The sequence below is a fragment of the Anser anser genome, assembly GCF_964211835.1.
Source record: "Anser anser genome assembly, chromosome: 2".
NCBI classification, from domain to species: Eukaryota; Metazoa; Chordata; class Aves; order Anseriformes; family Anatidae; genus Anser; species Anser anser.
Window position 1 is genome coordinate 124434475 of NC_139721.1, and position 15684 is coordinate 124450158.

The 15684-nt window shown below is 40.1% G+C and overlaps 1 protein-coding gene across 1 annotated transcript in view; it reads left to right on the forward strand.

The window, feature by feature from the left end:
* Nucleotides 1-54: 54 nt before the first annotated feature.
* Nucleotides 55-15684, forward strand: part of SATB1 (SATB homeobox 1) — a 93268-nt gene continuing 77638 nt past the window's right edge. The window contains exon 1 of the mRNA XM_083822431.1: nt 55-190. The gene's annotated coding sequence lies outside the window, so the exon portion shown is untranslated. The remainder of the gene's footprint in view (nt 191-15684) is intronic.

Genomic DNA, 15684 nt, shown 5'->3' on the forward strand with positions numbered 1-15684 from the left:
GTGTGTGCGAGAGCGAGCGAGAGCGAGAGCGACTCTCCCCCCTCCCCCTCCCCCTCCTCCTCCTCGCTCTCCTTCCTTTAAACGCCCACTCCTGATGGGTGAAAAGACAACTTGAACTTCAGTGCAATTAACTTCGCCGGCGCCTCGGAAGCCGGAGGTGTCGCCGGCCTCGCCCGCCGCGCTCCCATGAGTGAGTCGCTCCCGCTCCTTCGGCGGCGCTCCACGGGCACGGGGGGGGGGGGGGTGGACGGGGGACGGGGCCGCGCCGGGGGCACCGCCGCGGTGCTCTACGGAGCCCACCCGGCAGAGAGGGCGGGGGGACGGGGCGTGGGGGGGTCCGGGAGTGCGGGCCGAGGGGGGCTCCGTGCGGCGCTGCAGCCTGCGGAGCCTCCCGACGGGCGCCTTCACACACCTGCAACCGGCGAGCTGCCGGCCGCCCGCCCCGCTCCCCTGCCCGCCGCCCCCGCGGCGAGGCGCAAGGAGCGGGGAGAGGAAAAAAAAAAAAAAAAAGAAAAAACCCGAAACTTTGGCAAACTTCTTCCCCGCGCTCCTCGCGGCAGCCCCGACGGCGGGGGAGAGCGGGGCGAAGCGCCGGGTCGGGGGGAGTGGCGGGGGGGGGGCTGGAGGGAACGGGGGGGGCCGCAGGGCGCGGAGCTTGCGCGGGGCCGGGCGCCCCCCGAGCCGCGGCTGCGGAGCGCCCCGGACCCCCCCGCGGCCACCCGGCGCTGCGGGGAGCGCTGCCAGGGGCTCGTCGCCGTGCTCCGGGATTTTTTCTTTTTTTATTATTATTTTTTTTTATTATTTTTTTTTCCTCCGTCTCCAAAGCCGGCCCCCGAGGTTTTGCGCAAACCGTCGTCCTTTTGTCGCCGGCTCCGCTCGCTGCTCCCGGGAGCGCTCCTGCCAGGCAGGCACCTGCCGGGTCCGGAGTTGCCCCCTGCCTGTCCCCAGGCTTCTGGGACCGCGAGAGAAACTTCGCTAAAATGCAAGTTTGATGAAACACTTCGCACCAGCTCTCCGAAGCTGGAGTGAGCTGAAAATGACGAAAGCTCTCCGCTGCTCGTAGTCAGCCCAAGTGAGCGCAGCGCGACTGGGAAAATAATTCACAAATTCAGATCCAGAGCCTCCAAGGGGCCCGGGCAGGCAGTGCCCTTGCCTTCTGGTCCGTGCTACCTGGGCGTGAGTCAGCAGCGGTCCATTATTTCTACTCTCTATTATTTTGGTATAGTGCGTTCATATATTTGTCTGCTGTCTGCTGGCAAACATTAGCATTCAAGCTTACATTTTTGACAAATGTGCAGACAGGAATAGCATGAATAGGCATCTTAAATATTAACAACCTAAGCATCTGTTGTGAAACAAATTTAATATATTTACTCTGTTTTTCTCACATTGTTAGAAAAGGTTACAATAAGTGTAAAATTTCAACTGTAGTTAGCACAAGGAATGCTTGGATATTTCACTATCTCTTCAAGCATTCAGCACAATCGCCAGATAGAAATGTGTCAAATCAGGCGCACTATTCAAAAACAACTTGAGACAGTAAGCGAGGAGTGTAAAGACGTGAACGTAGGGTGTTCTCTGCGATTTGTATCTCCTTCTGACTCTGCAGCACTATCTGTAGAATTTGAGAGTGCTCTTTTCGGTCCCGTGTTCCTATATGCTCTTTAATGCATTTATACATGCACTCATTTTCTAATTCATTCTCTCTTTGCGATCGTTATTGGTATTACCTTGCTTTTCAGGTCGAAGCGATGGTTTGCGCAGAAATGTGTAATAATGTAGAGTACGTAGCAAAATGAGCAAGCAGAAAATGTAACGTGTTCACTTCCAGGCGTGCATCTAAACAGCTAGCACGCGCACATCATGAGGCGATAGAAGAAAAATTAAAATCATGGGCTAGCGTGCTATGTATGCCCACTCGTGAATACAAACAGTTAGTGGAAAAGAAACAATTGACCCCAAGGAATTCCTCCGTCCCTGGAATAAAACTGTTCTAAGTAGAACAAGAGCACAGAAAAGTGAAGTCTCGAAAAAGACTGCAGAGTTATTTCAGGAATCAGTGCATTCCTTCCCTTTTTCCCACAAGTTCAAATATGTAATAAATAAGTCCTTTGTATGCAAAAGAGTTTACTGGAACAAAAAATATTTAAATGGAATCCTTTTTGTGCATACACTTTGAAAAACTAGCTGTTTCCTTTTTACATTCTTTGCTGCTAATAGTTTAAATAGGAAAGTGACTCCCAGTTTCTCCTCTCCTGTTATTTTAGCAGCGCGCACCGATCCGAACCTGCTGCCCTGTAAAGCAGACAGAGTCAGTCCGTAACTCGCTGATGGGACGTGCTGCTTTGCCAGACAGAGGAGCGGAGAGGGTCTGCCACAAAAGCCCCAGATCTGTTCGAGAGCAGGGCACCTCTTCTGGTGCGCGGCGTAGGCCCCGCGGGTCAGCTGATGAGCACCTGCCTTCTGCTGCTGCGCTTCCCAGGCGAGAGCAGAGCGGCCAGCGCTGCCTGCGGCCCTGCCAGCAGCCCAACGGCACTGACCGCGGCCACCAGTCCCAGGGGGACGCGGCCACAAAGCCTCCCCACAGTAGGAAAGTCCTGAATGGGCACTGACGCGCCCTACATTGCAGGTTCAGGGTGGACAGAGGCTTAAATGGGTGCGACTGCAGTTTAGAAGACGCTCAGCTGAAGTCTGGTGTTCCTGAAAAATAGTAATAATAATAATAATGATAATAATAATAATAACAACACATCTTTTAATTGTATCGACTACAATTTTGGAAGTGATGCCACCTTTTCTCGTAACTTATTTTTTCACATAGATATTGTCGGATAAATTCAAAGTCCTCCTTAATGTTTCCAGCTGTGTTTTGGAAAAAAAAAATCAAGGAGATTACTATATTAATAAAATAGACTGCATCATATAGAAAATTTATATTTAAAGTAGATTTCTGAATTAAAAATGGAGCGAACATGACTTATGAAATGTTTCGGTCACATTTCTAGGAACTACGCTATTTTAACGTAGATACTAGTGAAGCATTTTATTGCCTTCTTGTACATAACTGCCATTGCTCTCTCTAGATATATTTAATATATATCCAATGAAGCCACAAACTTTCCTTCCACAACAGTTTAAACACATCTGGAACATTTTACTTTCTTATAATTTATGTTAATAGATGTAGAGTGTATATACAATCTTCTCAGAAATCATTGCTTTTTCCAAAGGGGAATTTTTTTACTTTCAGTCAGGGAATATATTTATAAGAACAAAATAACTCAAAGTATAGGCAATTCTATATATCATTTTATTTTCTGTTAGATTAGGTTGATTATATAAAGCTTTCATTTAGAGCAATGGGATGATGAAATTACAGAGGAGTGATTGGCTTTTGTTTTTTCAAATGGTTCAAGTCGAGGGCTACAGAAATGAATGTTTTTGGTAAAGTTCTTTGAGTACATAATATTTTTCATAGAATTCTGACAAATTAATTTAATAGAAAAGCCACAAGTCTCTTAGCACGGGAGGCTATATTTTCAGGTAAAATGGGAGTTCTGCTTTTGCCATTATAGGCATCAGGCTTCAGTAATCTGCTCCTCTTGTGGAATGAACACTTTCTACTTAAAGCTATCATGCACCTACTGTTTATTTACGCTGCATTAAACTGACAGCACAGCAATCAGAGGAAAAATATGACTTACTTTCCTGAAGTAAACACCGGTTTATAGGTTGGTGCATGTATTTATATTCCTGCCGCCACTAAATAATGGCTGTCTCCATTTTAATATCTACCTGTGGTGTTATCTAGGGTAGCTGACTCTTCCTCGTTCGAAATGAGGGAAAAAGAAAAGAAGGGCAGAGGAAGAAAAGAAAGTTTCCTTATCATTCCACTCCAAGGGGAACTCTATAGAAAAGTGAATCAGTATTCCTTTCTGTGGCATGCAGGAGCCAGTTTTAAAGACACAGCATTTAGTTTTGCTTGGTGTATTTGAATTGCATCTCAAACAGGGAAAACAGAATTCCTTAACAGTATTTGTCTATCCAAGTCACTGAAATTGTATATTCAGGCAACGGCAGATTAAGGGCAGAAGCATTTTATTAATAACTGAAAGCACATATGTGTGTGTGATGAAAAATGTTCTGCAAATCTGTCACTATGCAATCAAGTGCATTTTTTAAACTTTAGTTGTCACAAAGTTGCTACCGATTCTAAAAAAAAAAAAAAAAAAAAAGTAAAACAGTTTGATGGTTAAAGAGTAACTTACAGTTCTTATTGCTTGTTATACTGAAATTTTGCAACTTTATAAAGTCCATGTCAGAAAACCCCACTGATGTTACTTTTTATCTTGGACTAACGAGTGCAAGTAGCTGGCTCTTCAACTGGAGATAACTGCAGGTATTGTAACTCACAATTTATGGAAAACACCCCTAATTTTTCTGCCAGAGGGTTCCATTAATAATCTTTACCCATGAAGTGTATTTTTCTCTACCATTCTGTAAATTATAAAATTTAGCATTAAGTTAGTTCATATGCCAGCTCCCATGTGAGTGGTACTAGTATCGCGAACTGTCAACAGTACCTGACCACAATTTGTAACTGTTACTTCAAAAAGAATATGATATAATGGTCCCTTCTAAAATGTAGGTGTTTTCTAACATTTGCCATCCTGTGGCATCTAAGTTTACCACAGTTATCACCGACACTTTATTGCTTAATTGATATCTGTTTGCTGCTTTGCAAATGTTGACTTTCTAATGGTTCCTGCACTGCATGCTCGCAATAAGTATAAATCCAGGTAGAGATTAATTTTACAGGGTTTTGCCAGTTCTGATCTTGTTCACATGCTCTCACCTGGTCCTTGTACCCTATACCAACTGTAATCTACCTTTAATCTGCATAATCTGGTATAGTATAGTAGGAATAGCATAGCAATAGCCAAATACGGGAGTGAAGCATAGTTACATACCTCAGGCACCGTCTGAATTGTAAATATCTGTTTTTAAACTTGCTGGGCCTGACTTTCCTCTCATGCACACTTGTGGATCTATGCGGAGGTCCGTAGACCTTTGTTTTGATGGTTCTGGTTTTGACGGGATCAGTGTTAGATGTTCAGATGGGCTGAGGGACACACTAGCATTTATTATATAGCATTCATGCCCAAGTCACCTTTTTGCTATTCATTTAGAATGCCAATATACCCTGATCTCAGTTTTTCAATGAGTCTGTGGGCATTGGTGTACGCCAGGATTGGCACAGGTTGTGAGAAGGCCTCCTCTCACTGGAGCGTGGGCCTGCTCCTGTCCTTAGGCTGCTGTCAAACAGCATTAGAAATGCTTTTCCACAGCTGTAGGTTCACAGGAGTTAGCTCGAGACATCTCCTGCTTTTCTGGTATGAACTGCGGGCTGGATGGGCAGAAGAATCTGCTTGTGTGCAGGTGGACCTCAGTCACCTCAACTGCACCTGGGAGCAAAGCTTCAGGATGGGCCACGTCTATCAGCTGTGTTGGCCTTGCATAACTCCCAGCCACTATCTGCTTTATCTCTTTCCCTTGGCACATTATGACATGATATGACCCGAGGAGATGAGGGAGGTGCTTTAAACCTAGAATGCACCTCATCTTCCCAGGATCCTGCTCTGACAGGATTTATTTGGCCAGCAGCAATCATTTGTGCGTTGTTCCACTTGCTGCTCCATATAAGTGGTGATGCACTGGGATCATGTATACCTGGAGGACTGTCTCGTAACCTTTTCCGGTGTCTGGAGTCCAGGTCTTGCTTTCAGTTCTGACACTGACAAGGTGTGTGGTCTTGGTAAAGCACTGACCACAGCACATTTGCAGCCCTTTATGTCATGAGCCTGTGAGTGCCGAAGCACTCACAACTTCATATGAAAGAAGAGGAAGCCGCAGCACACAATGTCTCTGTAAATGTGACTTTAATATGCCTCTGGTTTATTTACCCATCTATGGAATTAGCAATCTATACATTTCATAGAGCACTGAAATATTAATTCTTTATATTTGTAAGCCGGTCCCAGAATGGAAAACATTTTTACAGCACAAGTACAAAGAATTGCTGCTCTGAACTCCAGCCCACATGCAAAGGTTTGACAAAGGTATTTCCTTTGCAGTAACTTTACTTAGAATATGTCTAGTTGTAATTAAAAACATTTGCAATAAACAGAATAAAAATTCTAAATATGCCCTAAGTATTCCCAATTTTAACGCATCAAATAAAAGACAGAGAGGAGTGGAGAGAGCGTGCGAGACTGTGCATGCATGAAAACTCACAGAGGAACTAAAGGGAAAAAAAAAAGTAAGGAGAAATTTCAGGGTGAGTTTTACAATGTTTATAATCAAAGATGAAATTAATATTTTTTTGTAGAGAGCTGTATTAGAATGACTTTAAATCATTAATGCTTTTCATCATAGGTGGGCTTCCTTGATAAACGTATAAAGTCTTGAGAATAATTAGAGGCATCTTAAAACTTTAAAAATGACAGTTTTAGCTTCTAAGGATTCATTGTAATATAATAATACTGAATGCTTTTTAGTATTACTTCTGCACTAGACATTTAATTACAGTCTTTGTGAGACATGTTATCTGTATAGTAACCAGTGCATAAAAAGAATGATATATACTTCTACATACAAGCTCTTGCTTGCCAGCTTTCTTTTTAAGATTATAGATTAAGATCTCCAATCCAGAATGTTCATGTCTTCAATCAAAACAACTTAATTTTAGACAATTTTCAGGAGGAATGGGGCATTCATTGTAATAGTATTTCTTCTCTCGTTGCTTTTCTTTTTACAGTAATACTTGAACGGTTGTTTAACAGCAGTTTTGGTTTGTTTTTTCTTTTTTTACCTGTGCGAGAGCCGAAAGTCAGCATTTCTTTGCTTGTTCAAAGGATAGATTATAGAACATCAAATGAAAAAGTATGTTTAACTTGAATATTGAGATAGAAGATTCAAAAAAAGTAAGAGTAGTTTGGTGGGGTTTTCACATGTGCAGCTTAATGGTTGAAGGAAATTTGGAGCTTGCTTTCCCTGTGTCAGTTATTCAATATTGTCTGAGATGCGTTGTGGATAATGTAAATCTCTGGAATTCGTAACTTGGTCCGTGCACGGCTGTGGAATAGGGAGTTTGTTTGCAAGGAAGATCAGGTACATGAGAGTTTTCCTTGTGCTATACTTGCAGATTCTGGTAATTGTGCAGCGTGTGTAGGGTGCTCCTCCACACACTGAGTTGTGCCCGTAATTCCCATTCTGCACTTTGGTTATTTGCAGGACTGGGCACAATCGGAACTGCATCTAACCCCTTCAGAGCAGAGCTTTCCAATCGATCAGGTGCAGGTCCTTTTTCAGGTTTTGCTTTTTTTGCTTCTTAAGTATGAGTATTGTTCAGGAACACCACAATATTGGAGTAGGACCCCTCATTTCAGTACTCTATAAGAAAAGCTCACAGTGAAATCAGTCAACCAAAATCAATCTCTGTCCCCTTGACTGTATTGTATTGGGTTTCTTTTTCTTTCTTTTCTTCTTCATTTGACTTGCTGAATACCATAATCCTTTCGGCCATTCCTGTAGGATTTTGTTAGCATCTTTTTAAGGTAAAGGATGTAATAATTATGTAATAACATTTTTGGATTTGAAACTTGTGATTCCACTAGTTTATTTGGATCGCATGTCCTATGAGAAACTGAATTCTGCATTACCAATTAAAATGACTATTAGGCTATGCATAGGTGCAGTTATTATTTTCTAAGGATTCCAGAAGAATTTCCTAGATGCCATGCCAGAAAATTAAACTGCTAAAACTTTTTTATTTGTGTGGCATGATGAAAGATATGCCTTAAGACACGTTATACTGTCTGACAAATTGCATTTCTAAACAGTATTTCATATAGGTTCTGTCTCTTTAAAAATGCAGTCTCCTCTATTTGCCCTATTAATTGTTGATATGTTGCCATCCACGAGACAAAAATTAGAGCTGTAATTAAATAATCATGTGATGCTCCTTAGTGCCAGTGAGAGCAAACTCATTTTTCCAGGCCCTGATGGTCACTGATTATTGTATTACTACTGGCTTGCTTTATTTTTTTTTAATGGCTCTATATTGCTGGGTTACCTAACCACTGCCCTTCTTTTCAAAATTAAAGGAATTGAAGAACATTAAGTCACTTAATTGGCCAGTGGTCTACAGGGACACAAAGTAGTCATACCTTCTCTGCTTTTTGGTCACTCAATTGGTTCTACTGGGAGAGCTACATCAGTGGTGTGGTTGCGTGCCATTTAATTTACACTGGTGTTTTGGCTGGGATGGAGGCATATAGGGAATGCCAGGAGAATTACAAAAGGAGCAGGGTATTAAAATTCAGAAATGATTAAAATTGAAATAAAAGGATGCTGCTTCTTTGCCAGTACTCTGGCAGTCATAATGACACATAGAGATTAGTTTCCACCTTCATCTTTTCCTTCTTTCTCATTTCCTCTTGTTTATTGTTGACACATTTTCCTTATGTCTCTGCTTCTCAGCGCTTTTTTTCACTGTTACATATTCCTACTTTTTCTCTTTCCTTAAGCATGGAGAAGCTTACTTAACCTTATTATAACAATAACAGAATAGGTTATTAATATTTAATATGCACATGATTAAAATTTCTCTCTTAAACATAGGTCAGCTCTATTATTAACTGACATGTTATTTTTCATTAAAAAATTTTTATTCTGCCCTTACGGTTTCTCAAACACCCTTTACTTTGGTGGTGATTTAACACATAATGTTTAGAAAACTGTGTTAGGCTAGTGAAAAAAAAGAACTTACCAGTCATGGATAATCAATTATGCATGAATTCAGATATAACAGATGGAAACTGGTGAGTTAAAGTTTCTCTTTAGCTTCATGATTTTTTTGTTTTGTTTTTGTGACACCTGTCTCTTATGTATAGATAAACATCTAACATAGCATACTGCTTTTCATGCATCTTTGTGTTTTTTTTCTTTTGGGGGGTTGTTTTTTTTGTTGTTGTTGTTGTTGTTGTTTCTTTTTGTTTCTGTTAGTGTGGCATAAACTCATTTTCCCCTGTTTCTAACTTACTATTTTTAATTTGTTTGTCTGTTGGCATTTCTATACCGCCTTACTTTTCTAGGGCCAAATTATCCTGTGATGATAGCACTTAAACTTCTCATAAACTACACAGCGTCATTTAACCTTAAAATTGTGTCAGCGTGATATTTTAAATTGTATGAGTTCACTTCTGCCTTCAGCTGCTCATGGCCTATAGTGTTACGACATGAAAGCAACAGAGTAGACTATGGCTGTGCATATGTATTCATATATGCATATGCACACATTCTTGTGATTGTGATACTTATACAGGCGTTCCCTCCGAAGGCATTAATTAAATTTCTTTCAATCCTTTGACAATGAAACAGATTGCTTTACTGCTTTTTATTAAAAACTTCAGTATGGACTGGGCATACAATTTCTTTTGGTCATGGAAAGATTTTCACAGGCCTAAATCAAGCAAAAGACAATAACCCTTCGCTACGTGCCCACAGCAACAACCAACTGGTATTATGTAAAAGAAAAGCTACATATAATTTTTTTTCTCTCTCTCTCTCTCTCTCTTTTTTTTTTTTTTTTTTTACATAGAACATTCTAAAAGAGCTTGATGCATGTGCTTGGACGTGAGTTGACAGTTTTTTTGTGTAGTTCCTTCCTGGTGGCTTACTGGGGGATTCTTGTATTCGAAAGTGTCGCGTGTTTCAGAAACACAGGGGTAAGGTGATTTGAATATGCTTTTTCTGTGACTGCAAAAATTTGGAGCATTTCTTCACCTGGCTCCACCCACATTTGAAGCATTTTTGGACGTGGTGCAGGGAGCTTTTCCATCTATGAAAGAAAAATGATTTGATAGAGAATGCACCCCATATTTTTCATGAATAGAAAAATTCAAAATTTCTTGTGAGCATGTTACCTACATTTTTGAAGGGAAAATTGTACTATGGGAAGGAGTTTGTAATATAGCCTGCCAGGAATGAATGATATTGAAAAGAGTTCCTTAGAAAATGAACATGGACATTTTTGGACAATGTGAAAAGAATTGATTTCACATGTTATTTCGCCTGTCACAGGTGCACATGAACCTTCATGTGCATGCCTCATCTTCCCCACATGCTTCTTCCTCAGCTGTTCTTATACCAGCATCAAATACAAACTTTTCTCCCAAATGTTTATATGTAGTTCGGGAAATATATATGTATATATTTACGCTCGGGCATTTTGTTCTAGTACTAGAATGAGTATAAATGAACTGGCATGAATATTAACTTCATTTTGCCCTAAAAATGTCATATTCTAGTGGGTTCCCAACTGCTCTTACCCGTGTCAGCCTGTTTCCATTGTAGCTGATAGGCAGGAAATCTAGAAATGTAGTTATTTTAGCAAATAAATGCATTAAATGCTGGAGCGTGCTTTTGCTACAGTTTTGATTTTTTATTTTTTTAAATCAGGACAAATATTTTGAACAAGTTACTTCGAGTAACATTTTGAAGTGACTTGTTTTTGCCTTTTGTTGTTTGCGCTTAAACTAAACATACACTGACACATGTATAGATGACCTTTATCTCAGTGACACTGCATATGATAAACGTTTTTTGTTTTAGCACCCAGATATTAACATGTACCTTGTTCCTTAAAAGAACTGTGAACATTAACAGCTAATTGTTCCTGAAAAGAACTGTGAAAAACTCATTCATTTTATCTTCGTTATTGTGGAATCTTCTGAGTTTGAGATTGGAACAAGTCCTAGAAGAAAAAGTGAATTCGGCCAAAACCACCAACTTTCAATTTGTTTTACACCAAAACCACACATTTTGCATGTATTTTATGTACAATGAATATTGACTCCTGTCAAGTTTGGCCGTAATTAGATGCACAGTTTTACTTAAAAGGTTTTGAACTTTAGAAAAAGTCTAGAAGAACCTGGGCAGAGTTCTGAGTTAACAATGAAACTGGAAACAGGACATTTCATGTGGTTTTGGGTTTCATAATGAAAGTTTGACATAGTTCAAGTCATCAATCAGTTCTAACCATTTCCTTAGACTTCAACTCTTCCATATTTTCAATTTTTATCAGTAGATTTTATTTACGCTATCAGGTCAAAGAAAAAGATGATAGTTTGTCCTGGTGGCGAAGTGTTCCAGTGTAACGAATCAGTGCTGTTTGAGCTCACAGAAAGCACCTGAACTCAAGTTAATAATGCTTGAATAGTCCTTCTGCAGCACTAACCGCAAGGGTTCAGATTTTCTACCATACCATGCAGTTTTGCTTGGGCTGTGTGAAATTCATCCTCACTCAGAAGTGTTGGATTAAACTTCTGTATGCCTAAAAGCATTCTCTTTTTTTTTTTTTTTTTTTTTTTTTTTTAACTGGGAAAGAAACACACAGGTTGGAGGTGATGGAAGAGGAGTCAGGAAAGGAAAGAAAAGCTGAATCAGTGAACAACACCGCAAAACGCTTTAGAGATAATTTGGTGTAACATTGCTTTTAACAAGCAAAACTAACTGAAACTCTACTAGTTTATATGTCTGGGGGTCATTCTTTACATAGTATTAAATTAATAGAGCTTCTGTTCAGGCACATCCCTAAAATAACTGCTTATCAACCAACTCTTCGTCCAGGTAACAATTATATGACCATCTCTTTCCTATGAGTTACCTAGCACTGCGATGATCAGGGTTTTAACAGGAACTATTCTCTTTTCTTATTCTCTTATCTTGTATTAAATATGTTCACATGATAGGCCTGAAAATTATACTTCTTTGGAGAAAGTTGGGAAATCAATAACCTGCAAAACACGCATTTATAACATAGGTAACTTGGCTGATCCTAAGATGCTGGCTTTCCTCCTTTCTTCCAGCTGCCTAATTGCATTAAAACTATTATATAAAATTCTATTGCCTTTTTTTGCTTGTTGTTTTTTGTGGAAGTAGTTGGCTGTAGCTGCCACATGGAAATTACAAGCGTGACTCATCAAGGATCTAGTCTACTGTTATGGATAGAAAAGGATATAGTCTACAAAATATATATATATTTTTTTTTAAGTTGAAGCTTATTATTTGAAGTAGTTCTGAAATCCATAGTCATAAAAATATTGGCTTATATTAAATACCACGTAATTAGTATTTGTGGAAGTTGCAATGCTAATAATATGCTTAGGGAATGAACTCAGTTTGTCTGCAGAACAGGTAGAGATTGGGCAACTACAGAGTAAGAGTTATGTGATTAAGCCATTAATATTCATTAATGAATGATTAATGCTGCGATCTTTTATGGGAATGTGGACACCTGTCTATTGCAGTTTCAACCAGCTAGGATTCCTCGTGGCAGGCCGAGGTGAAAGACTTTCTGTTCTCATTAGCAGTCATGTTCACCCTTCACTTCCTCCACCACGCCAAACAGTTTTATTGGCTTTTTTTCTGTTATCTTCTTCCAGTAATTTGCCTCTTCATGACTTGTTTGGCAGCAAGGGGCAAACCTAAATGACTGTTGGGACCACATCAGCAAATGTATGTATTTACTTCAGTTATACCTTCATCCTAGTCAAAATACATGTAGAGCTATGAAAGGTGCTTATGCAAAATGGTGCAGTAGTTTGACTAAAAGTAATTTGTTTTATCCCAAACCACATTTTGCATATTCCTATTCAATTCTATTTTTAAAAGAAAATTCCATGATTGAAATACACTGCAGAAAATGTTTGTGGGAGTAAACGAGCCTCGTCACATAGGCAATCAATAGAGAGATGTCTGTTTGTATATGATTTTACATATCTGCAAGCAAGCGGAGACATCCAACTACAAAATACTGCACCATGGGACACTGTGTAGATATCTGATACTTTCCAAGGGATCTGGGGTCCGTAAACTAATGAGTGCTCTACATGTAGCCATATATGTAGGGTTTTCACCTCTGGCGAATATGGTAAGGATAATTTACTTCACTTAATAAGCAATTAAGTGCAGTTCAATACAGCTGACTCCTGTAAGTTAAATATCCATTTTACGTAACTGTTTCAGGACACTGTATGTGAGAGAACACAAACGAGCAGAAATTGCTCATGCAAAATGTGAGAGGGGACGACAGCTTGTGTGCGATGCCTTTCAGTGCTATGAATTTCATTTCATAGCACTTTTGCTTTTTGACAGGCATACTATCCAGGCTGGGGCAGGTTGCAGTCAAAAAAAATCTAGGTTGGTATGTAACTTTGGCACTCAGCGTGGGGGATGTCGGTGAATGCAGCGATCCCCATCGGTGTGCATCGAGAGCTTGGGGCGCGTGAAAGTTGCGACTGCCGCAGCCAGGTCGGCTGCGGGTTGTGCGTGGTTGGGCACCTGCAGTTGTTCAGGGCAAAACGGAGGGGAAGGCAGTCAGCAGAGACTGAGAAGCACCTTCAGTTGGAGGTGCAACGCTTGTAGGGCTTCGGGACTGAGTCCACACCACAGTGGCGACTGTGCTGGGGCTTGCACAGATGGCTATGGGAAAGGACAGTAGGATGTACAGGCACTATTTCCCCCTAACGCTTCTGTGTACCCCATGCAGAAATTAGGCACAAACTGCCAGGGAGCCATCCACCTTTTGGCCATAGATGTTTCCCTTCAGAAAGTCAGGCACTGGTATTTTCATTGCCTTGCGGTCCAGCAGTTACCGCTAGCCGTAGATGGCCCCTCACAGCGCGGAAAATACTGCTCAAATTCTGAGTAAAGCGAATTTCCTGACAGTCCCGCTGCTGCGCGGCTTCTCTGCATCACCTCCAGCACGGGCGGGAGCTGACGAGTTACCCAAATGGCTGCAGAGTTGTCAGAAATACATATTTACAAAACCCAATCAGCCTGATCTCCCCAAAGAAATCTGATAAAAGAGAATACACAGCCATGCTGGTTTTACTCTGCTGCCAGGTCATTTCTGTTTGTGTTGCACAAGAGCCAAGCCTCAAGATTTGGGCCCATATTTCCTAATTTATTTTGAACAAGAAAAGATTGGAATGGAGACCTTAGAAGGCACCGAGGCAGCATGCCACACTGGAGAATTTGTTTTGTTTTGCAGCCACTGAGACCGCTGCTCGAGAGTTAATTCATGGTGGGGGTGAAGAAACACAGTCCAACTTTACAACTATTTGTCTTATTTCAATGTAACCTAGCACAAAATGCATTTATATATATAAAAATACAGTGCAACAACTTTATTAAGGATTAATAAGCTTTATTAAGCATATATTTGTTTGCTGAATGTTGACTAGAAGCTATGAAAAATGTGATGTTACTCTTGCTGCATGTTTAAATGATTGCCTGCATATGTATCCATGACAATATCTATTCATCTTCTGTTCTTTATATATGTTTTTATTATAAATATCTTTCTTCTAGTGGAACATTTTAATATCAAAGTTGACACAGTGAAGTGCAAATTGGAATAGGTCAAATGAAAATCAGATATCTGTATCTTGAATTCATTCCAAGTAGTTGCGTATTGATAAGAGAAATCTGCTGCCTATATGCCAAGACGCAGCAGCCCTCAGTTACCCGTGCTTTCTAGTTACAGCACAGGTTCCACGCTCCACCTCCCAAGTCTGCAGTAAATACTTTACCAGACATAGGTGATACACAGAAATTAAATTAATCTGTGTTGCAGGGAGTTTGTAGGGCTTAGTACATATATGCAGCTTCAAGAAGACAGTGATTTTCCGTAATCATTTATCTCAAGCATAGGAAGCATATGCATGATTATATAATTAACAGAATATTTGTTTGTCAGTGTTTGGTTAGTGTGCATAATAATATCATTATTAGGCCTTCTGTGCTCCTGTATTATCAGATTGTTATCTCCCTGCTCCTTTAATTCTCTGTCTCTGCTTTTTAGATTAATCACTTTGTTTTACTCTGAACATTTTAAGGGTTTTTTGACCATGAAGGGAATGGTTTGTGACACCAAAGCAGAAGTTATTTTAGAACAGATTGTAATCTTTTTGTTTTCTTGGTGGTTGTTATTGTCATATCTGGTAATCATTCTTATAAAGTGGTGTTTTAGTCCCGAATCTTGTTCCAAAACATATTTTTAAATATCAGATCTATTCTAACCAGCTCTGCATCCCTCAAATTATCTTCACTGCATCCCTCAAATTATCTTCCTTTTTCTCCATCGCACTGCAGGAAGCGTGCTGCCAGCTGAAACTCCCTCATCTTTCATGTTTTTCTTCTTTAGTGGTCAGTCTTGCTAGCTACTAAAGTTTACTGCAACAGACTTTCCTGGAAAAGATGAAAACTGATACAATATTGATATTTTCCATTGCGCTCATGAAGTTTAAATTCAGCTAGTAAATACCGTCTTTCCTCCAACGGTTCAAATGTATTGGGAAATAATTCTTTTTTCTTTCTTTCTTTCTTTCTTTCTTTCTTTCTTTCTTTCTTTCTTTCTTTCTTTCTTTCTTTCTTTCTTTCTTTCTTTCTTTCTTTCTTTCTTTCTTTTCTTTCTTTCCTGTCTCTTCCCCTCTCTCTCTTTCTTTCTTCCTCTTATTTTTTTGGAGGGACTGAATAATATTCAATCAATCGTCTTGGAAAAAGATGGGTTTCTAAATAAACAACCCGCAAGACAGTTATCCCTTGATCATATGTTAT